The sequence below is a fragment of the Echinops telfairi genome, unplaced genomic scaffold (assembly GCF_000313985.2).
Source record: "Echinops telfairi isolate 266 unplaced genomic scaffold, ASM31398v2 ScPeMD7_5;HRSCAF=22, whole genome shotgun sequence".
Taxonomy (NCBI): domain Eukaryota; kingdom Metazoa; phylum Chordata; class Mammalia; order Afrosoricida; family Tenrecidae; genus Echinops; species Echinops telfairi.
In genome coordinates, this window is record NW_022103901.1 from 38,683,365 (window position 1) to 38,692,260 (window position 8,896).

Here is an 8,896-nt window from a genome sequence, read left to right on the forward strand (position 1 = left end):
CTCTTAAAACAGCTGAATGTTGACTAGTTCCTTTTGGTACAGCGACTCTGTGTATTCTTCCCATCTTTGTTTGATGTTTCCTGCATCATCCAATATGTTACCCATAGAGTCTTTCAATGTTGCTACCTAATGCTTGAGTTTTTCGTTCTTTCCATTTAAGTTATGTTACATGTATTCTTACTTTTTGGTTTTCTAATTCTAGGTCTTTGCACATTTTATTGCAATATCTTGCTGTCTTCTCCACCTGCCCTTTGAAATTTTCAATTCAGCGCTTTGATTTCATCGTTTCTTTCTATTTGCCTTAGATCCTCTAACATTAAGAGCAGGTTTCGGAGTCTCTTCTGACATCCACTATGATCTTTTCGTTCTTTCCTATCTTTTAAGGGCCGTTAGCTGTCCTCATGAAGGATGTTCTTGATGTCATTCCACAGCTCGTCAGGTCTGTTCTTGAAATGGTTCTCAACATTCCGGTGGAATATCGGCAAGGTCATATTTGGGCTACAGTCACTCTGATTTCTAAGTATTCCATCTGGCGGTGTGCATGTGCGCAGCCGGCTTTTGTGTTGCTGAAAAACAGATTTTTATGAACAAGTTGGTCTTGCAAAATCCTTGCTCTCCAGCTTCAATTCTATCATCAAGACCATATTTTCCAACTACTGTTCCTTCCTCTTTGTTTCCAACTTTTGTATTCCAATCACCAATAATTATCAATGCATCTTGATTGCAGGCTTGATCAATTTCAGGCTGAAAATGCTGGTAAAATTCTTCAGTTTCTTCATCACTAGCTGTAGTGATTGGTGCATACGTTCGACTAATAGATGTATTGATTGGATTTCCTTGTATTGGGTAGGGATTATCCTATCGCAGACAGCATTGTACTTCAAGATAAATCTTGAAATTCCCTTTTAGAAGAGGAATTGCAACACCATCCCTGTGACTGCATCCTTCCTGGCACAACAAGCCATATGATTTTCTGATTCACAATGGCCCGTGCCAGCCCATTTCAGCTCACTAATGCCTGAACTATCCATCTTTATGTGTCCCACTTCATTTTAAATGACTTCAAATTTTCCTAGATTCATACTTTGTACCATTATTCATTAAGGTCTCCAGCTGTTTCTTCTCATTTTGAGTCGTGGCACACCAGCAAATGAAGGTCACTAAGGCATTACTCCATCTGAGTCATTATGGCCGACTCTACTTGGGGAGGGCAGCTTTGCTTCAGTCATGTTTGAGCACCTTCCAACCTGAGGGCCCATCTTCTGACACCATCACAGACAGTGTTCTGCTTCGGTTCTGGTCTTCAGCCACTGACAACGTTTTGATGCCATCCATAGGGTTTCGGTGGCTAATTCCCCTGACATGGGCAGTGGATGGATTCTTTCTTCTTAGTCTGGAAGCGCTGCTGAAACCGGTTCACTTTGGGGGACCTTGTTGGTATCTGAATACCAATGACATCACTTAGCCAGAGCAACACACCAGCCACCAGAGGGTGACATGCCGACAGACAGGTGGTGATGGGTGATGTCATCATCCATATTTTCAGTGAAGAGGCAAAGACTCAGAGAAGCCCAGTAACATGCCACAATCACACAGCTAGGAAGCTCCAACGTGGAGAGTCCACCTCGGGCCTCTTAAGAGCCAATGAATAAGGTACCACCCTTCACTCCATCATCCCAGTGAACTCCTCCTTTGCTGTAGTTACCCGACCATCGACACAGAGCTGTTTTTCCTGTGGTTGTGTTATATCATGAGCATTCTGTGTCCACGCTGAGCCATGCCATGGGCTACACACTGAGGCCAAAGGGATGGGTGCTCTTGGACATCAAGAGGCTCATAGACTAGTGGGGTGAGGGGTGACACTCCATGTAATGAGTTCTCTTATGTTCTATCATGGGAGAGCCACCCCACACATGCAAAGTGACCACACACATTGCCTCTGGGTTGATTCTGACTGACAGGGCCGAGTGGGATGGCCCCTGTAGGTTTCTGGGACTGCAACTCTTTATAGGAGTAGAACGCTTTGTCCATCTCCCATATCCTTAACACTAAGGAGCAGAAATTACAAGCACTATGGGTGGCACCTCTTGAAAGGATGGAGAAATGGAAGATGGGAAAACAGTGACTTATCCAAAGATTCCCATCTAGTCAAGACGAAGCTGGAACCCACCCCAGGGGAGCATCACAGAACTCTGACCCACCCCTGCTGAAGGAGACAGACAGAAGGCATGCCCTTGCTCCAGCGCGGGCTCCCTGGCTCACGTCTGGATGCCACTGGCAGGTACTTTTGCAGAAGAGAAGACGCCTGAGCCTCTGAAGGGCAGTGATCAATCACCTCAGCTATCTCAATCAGACCAGGATAGGCACAAGGAGAATCACGACCACACATAATTCTAACCGTCAAGGGTAATAGCGCCGTGCCAAGACCTCGCTTCTTCGTGAAGGGCTGGGGAAACGAGGGGACGTGGATTGGGCAAAGGAAGCCTTATCCATCTATATTACAGGAGGACTGCCTGAAGTCCTAGGACTCTCACAGAATCTGAAGGACAAGAGAGTTCATGCAGATCCACGTCCAGGCTGACACCAGGTCCTTGCTAGAAGCTCCCTGAGGGACATTGGTCCTGCCCCCTGACCTCTACATGATGAAATCTCACCTCTTTGATTGCTCTTCATCCTTTAGATTCTAAAGCAACATGGAATGCCCCTTTGTCATATTCAGCATGGCAGCCCTTCAGACAGCTGGCTAACGCAAGTGGTACAGTGCCTAAAGTTCTCAGCTGCTAACCAGAAGGTCAGTGGTTCAAACCCACCAGCTGCTCCTTGGGAGAGAGGTGTGGCAGTCTGCTTGCATAGCGATGGCAGGCTGGGAAACCCCATGAGACAGTTCTACTCTGCCCTGTAGGGTCACTATGAGTTGGAATTGACTCAAAGGCAGTAGTAGGCTTGGGGTTTAGACCCTCTCCCTTGTAAAACAAAACCTTGCGCATGCCTGTTTCTGCCGAAGCAAAGACCAAGGTCTACTTCGCCGAGCCTGATCTGACTGCAGCCTCGAGCTGGCGCTCTCTTCCACTCCCAGTGCCTTCCCGCCATTATGATAAAATAGGGGTCAGTATCATTCATGATCTGGTGTTTCTCTCCCCTGAGACTCTAAGTTCAAGGAAGCCTGAGACTGTATCTCTCCAACATATTCCTCATGGCTAGCACCGTGCTGTCTGTTCATTAGCAGGTGGGTGAATGTGGGGTGAGGCATGGGAAAAGCTATGATGCGTGGCAGATCCATATAAAAAAAAAACAGTGTGGCTACATTCCATCAAAGCTGCTGAACACAAGCGTTTGGTGAGAAAGTGGCATGCTTTCAAACAGGTCCTCTTTACCAGTGGGCACATGGAGACATTGCCTCTGTTGGTGATTCAGAGGTGGGGCTATATAGTTTAACCTCTGGCTCCCACAGTGAACTGGCCAAATACTATGCTCATTCTGCATAGCTCCTGGAGCTACCCTGTCCTCACAAAAGTCCTCCACCCGCACAAAGGTGGAAGATGGGTTAAGAGGGAGACAAAAGAAATAGGGAACGGAATAGAAGAAAAAATAGAAAGAGGAGAAGGAAGATGTGGCCTGCAAGTCTATGAGATCAGAAGCAATGGATGGTGCCCCATTATTACTCCTGGATTGTTGTTTTTTTTTTAGGAAGATAGGATGTTTACTGTTGAAAAAAATTATAGAAAATAAAGGTTACTTTCTTAATTTGTTATTTTAATAAATCAGTTTATTGGAGGTTCTTACAGTTCTTATAACAATCCATACAAGCATTGTCTCAAGCACAATTCAACATAGGTTGCCATCATCATTTCCAAAGCATTTTCTTTCTACTTGAGCCCTTGGTATCAGCTCCTCATTTTTCCTGCCCTCCCCAACCCTCCTACCCTCATGAACCCTTGATAAATGATAAATTATTCTTATTTTCATATCTTACACAGTCCGCTGTCTCCCTTCACCCACATTTCTGTTGTTTGTTACCCTAGGGGAGGTGTTATACTTTGATCATTGCAACCGGTTCCCCCTTTCTCCCCCCACTGAAAGGTTACTTTCTCCATGCGGTTTTCAAAGCCAAATTTTGAATAATAAGGAAAGGTAATACAAACACATGACAGTGCTTATTACAGGCATTCATGTGGTATAAATGTTTATACATATTTTAATTAGGCCAAAAGAAACAGAATGAAATAAGAGGACCGCATGACAAGGACATAGCTTCTGACTTGCAAGACGACCCGGGTGCTCTGATGCTTCTTAAGACACAAGAGGCTTGAGACGGTCAACTTCTCAGTGGTTGCCCGAATGGGAGCCTGGGTCTTCTCTACCAGATGAAGGGGTGCAGCTCAGGAGGGGCCTCTCGCTTCTACTGTGGCACTCTGGAGGCTGCTAGGAGCTAGAATTAGATTGGTGGAAGGCCAAACATGGGTAACTGAACCCTATTCACACAGAAGGGAAGGTGGTCCAGTGTTGGGAAGCGCCGGGTGGGAGACCCCTAATCCACAGAGCTGACCATTGGTAGCCTAGCCTCAGCACGCTACAAAAACCACATTCACTGCCATTTAGTCAATGCCGACTCATAGCGACCCAGTGTGGTAGGAAGAACTGCCCTTGTGAGTTTCCGAGACTGTAACTGTTTATAGGAGTAGAAAGCTGTCTTTCTCCTTCGGAGCAGCTGGTGATTCGAATGACCTTGCAGATTGCAGCCCAAACCACAACCACTGGACCACCAGGACCCCTTACCTCAATGCTAGGACACAGAATGTTCTCTGATAGGAAGATAGAGGCAGGATGCGTTTCCCCACTGCAACCCCCAGGGCCTGAACGGCAGCATCAGCCCCAGAGGACAAGGTGCACAAAACTCTTCCCTCCACACCTGGTACAGAGACCCCAGGAACCAGCTTTCTATGCACTGCCTGTAGCTCTGTGCAGAGCCCTTAGCAGAGCCTGCTGGGTCTGTTTGTAGTCTGCATCCCTGACTCCCGGGGCCTTTGCAGACAGCCCCTGCTCCTACCAGGCCAGCTTACAGAATGCACTGCCCACCAGACTGAGAATTTGCAAATCCGGGCTGAAAGGGATGGGCACTCTCCTGTGAAGGAGAATGACTACTACGCTGCTGGGGCTCACAGGGCCCTGGAGGTCCTGTCCCTCTCCAGGGACACCGGCATTCTAGAAGATTCCTTAGAGGAAAAGGAGCAGCTGGCAGGAGACTGGCAGGTGCTGGCTGGGATAATCATGGGGAGGCTTCCCGGAGTGTCATTTTCCTGCTGAGCTTCAGGACACGGAGGTCGGACTCAGGGACGGCGAGGAAGGCACCGCATCACTCTGACTACCCGAGCGAAAAGCGGGTGGTTCGAGCCTACCTGGCGTCTCCGGGGGAGAAAGGCACCTGCTCCGATAAAGATTGTTGTTGTTCTTGTTAGATGCCATCAAGCCGGTTCTGACCCATACCGGCCCTGTGCGGGCCTGCGCCATCTCACAGTGGTTCTGTGCTGGAGTCAATGTTGCAGCCATGGCGTCAATCCGCCTCTGGGGGACCTTCCCCCTTTCTGCTGCCCCTCCACTTTACCAAACATGGTGTCCTTCTCAGGGACTGCCCTCTCCTGGCACCATGTCCACTGTGTGTACGACAAAGTCTCCCCATCCTTCCGTCAAAGGAGCACACTGGCCGTGCTTCTTCCAAGACAGACAGGTTGGTCCTTTGAGCAGTCCATGGTACTTTCGATATTCTTCTCCAGCACCACAGTTCAAATGCACTGATTCTTCTTTGGTCTTCCTTGCTTAACGTCCAACTTTGCATATGAGGCGATTCACATGCAGGCCGTGGTCAGGTGCATCTTGGCCCTCAAAGCAGCATCCTTGCGTTTGAACACTCTAAAAAAGTCTTGTGCAGCAGATCTGCCCAGTGAAATGTGTCGTTTGATCTCTTGGCTGCTGCCTCCATGAGCAGGGACTGTGGATCTAAGCAAGACAAAAGCCCTGACAACCTCCATCTTTTCTCCATTGATCATGATGTTACTTATTGGTCCAGTTGTGAGGATTTGGGTCTTTTTACATCGAGTTGTAATCCATACGGCAGGCTGTAATCCTTGGGCTTCATTAGCAAGTGTTTCAAGTCCTCCCCACTTTCAGCAAGCAAGGTTGTGTCATCTGCATATCACAGGTTATTAATAAGCCTTCCTCTGTTCCCATAAAGAGTGCAACCTAAAAATCCCTAAGGAGCAGTTCTGCTGGGTTGTGAGTCGAAATTGGCTTAGTAGCACCTAACATTACCACCACTCCTTGACCACAGTGTTCCTAGCACGCTGTTCAGGATAGAATTCACACCTTCCATTTGAACCAGGAGATCCTGGTTCAAATCCCTCCACTGAACCTGTCTGCCAGTGGAGGCTGGAGTATTGCTCTGATGGTGAACAGGCTCCAGTTGGGCTTCCAGACTAAGACTAGGAAAAAAGACTTGGCGATCGGCTGTCAATCAATCAGCCAATGGAAGCCTTTTGAATCACAAGGGGCTAATCCACTAAATGCAAGGTCCGCAGTTTGAGACCACCAGCCACTCCTAGAGAGAAAGAGGAGGCTTTCTTCCATTAAAGAGTTACACCCTCAGAAACCCACAGGGACAGTTTTACCCTGTCCTACAAGGTCTCTGTGAGTCAGCATCAACTCGAAGGCAGGGATCTGGTTTGATCTGCTCCTGACCGTCGGGGCCGTGCAGACCTGAGAAGCGCACCCTGGTGTGTGCATGGGGGCCGTGAGTCTGAGTCACTGGACAGAAACTAGCATCCACCACCTGACCACACAGCTCAAGGTGAGAAGGCCCCTTGTATAATATAATATAGACCATACATAAATATAGCCCATATATAAACAGGCAGAAAATAGGAGGAGGAAGGAGTATATCCTATCACAGGTTAGGAAGCCAGTCTTACATGCTTGTAAAACTTGACCAAGCCATCACGAGAGAAGAAAACTGGACCGTCCTAAGCATGACACCAAAATGCCGCACAGAACAGTCCCCGAGCACAAGGGTCGGCAATCTGCGGCTCAGAGTCAACTGCAGCTCTTTGGAGATGTACCATGTGGTTCTGAAGTAAAACTGAAAATGAAGATATTACAGTTTCCTTCATAAACATTTTAAAGGATATGATTCAGATAAAGGTGATTGCATTTGTTTGTTTACAAAACAAAACAGAGAAGAAACAAAGGCTAAATCCCACAGCCTTGCTGACAACGGTAGGTTTGGAGTCTCTGAACATTCAAATGGGAGCTATTGAAAGATTTTTAACCTGGAAGGGCTGGGGGGACGGGTGGAGGGAGGAGTCAGGAGCTAGCGAATGATTCAATAATATGTTTAACATCATGCGGAGAAGCCATTAGCAGGCGCAGGGTCAGGAAGAAAGATGAGTCAGGAAGCTCCTGGAATGGTCCAGGGAGGGGTAATGGAGGACAGAGGCTCCTCGCGCACGGTGATGGAGAGAGGTGGGCACATCGGGGACTGCTTGACCGGGAAGAGGAAGCGTGGGGTCAGAAGGGCAGGGATGGTATTGTCTGGATGCTGCCAGCTGGTGCTGCATCTAAAGAGGCGAGCACACTTCCTTTGCCTCCTGGTCACGAGCTGGACTCCGTAGCCCAGCTTCCCTGGCTGTAAGGTGTGGCCTGTGGCTGAAGGCCAAACAATGGACAGGAGAGGAGGCCACTGGTACCACCTCCCGGCTGGGCCCATAAGACTTTCCCCTGCCTCCTTCTCAGATCCCTGCGGGTAAACCCAATGGCCTTAACTTTGCTGAGGGTGGTGGAACCAGAAGAAGCCTGAGGTTTGAGTCATCAGTTTGCCAAGAACCACCCTCCGAAGCCCAGCACCCCCATCAGATATCCTGGTGTGTGTGCTGAGTCCCAGATTGTCAGGGGCTGGTGTGTTACTGAACCCTCTTAATGCAGAGAGAAATAGGAAGAAAAATCTGCTGACTGGCTTGAGCAATCAGGTGGAGCTGGGCAGGCACATAATTCAGTTCTTATGATCAGAGCTGATTGAATATGACAGAAATATGAGTGTTGGAGAGATCTGGAGCAATTAGTTTAATTTCCTTTCCAAAAATAATCTATGCTGAGAACACGTTGTTAAAGATCCAGATTACATACCAACATGCACAGTATTACTTATATTCATATTAGGAAGAGCTTCCATGAAAATGATCAAGTCAGTCCAAGGTGGATGAAGGGTTAAACAAGTGCATCACATTCTGGTCCTAGGTGGCTGTTCAAATAAGATGTCTACAAAGAATGGTTTTGATGGGTGGGAACAGATTTCAGCTACAAATTGTACTGGATCATAAATCAGTATCTATGTATATGGATGTGTATGACAATACACATATATGTAAGTACACAGATCTCAAACTCACTGCTATCCATCAAGTCAATTCCAACTCAGAATTAAATCGATTCCGACTCCTATGGACCCTAGAGGGCAGGGAGAACTGCCCTGTGAGTTTCCGAGGCTGTAACTCTTTACAGGAGTAGAAAGCCGCACCTATCTCCCAAGGAAACTGTTGGGGGTTTCAAACTGCTGACCTTGGAGTTAGCTACCCCACATGTAATGCACCAGGCCTTCTGCAGAAACACCTCAAAAGAAATCAAAGGAACACAGGTCACTGGTGTCTAATATCTGGGACAAAAGATGCACACCGTGGAGTACTATGCATCCCTAAAAAATAATGAAACCCTTCATGCACGGAGAACACCATGAGGTGTTACATTAGCCAGCCACAAAATGACAACTGTGATGGAAAACCACTGTTGGGGGGAGGGGGCAAGGTAAAGCTCTTCATACCAAAGAGAACAGATTGAAGACTGCCTGGGGGGT

At 47.7% G+C, this 8,896-nt stretch overlaps 1 protein-coding gene across 1 annotated transcript in view; it reads right to left on the reverse strand.

Moving 5' to 3' along the window:
* The window catches only part of GRIN2A (glutamate ionotropic receptor NMDA type subunit 2A), a 445,817-nt gene that overhangs the window by 363,712 nt on the left and 73,209 nt on the right, over positions 1-8,896 (reverse strand). The gene's annotated exons all lie outside the window — the stretch shown is intronic.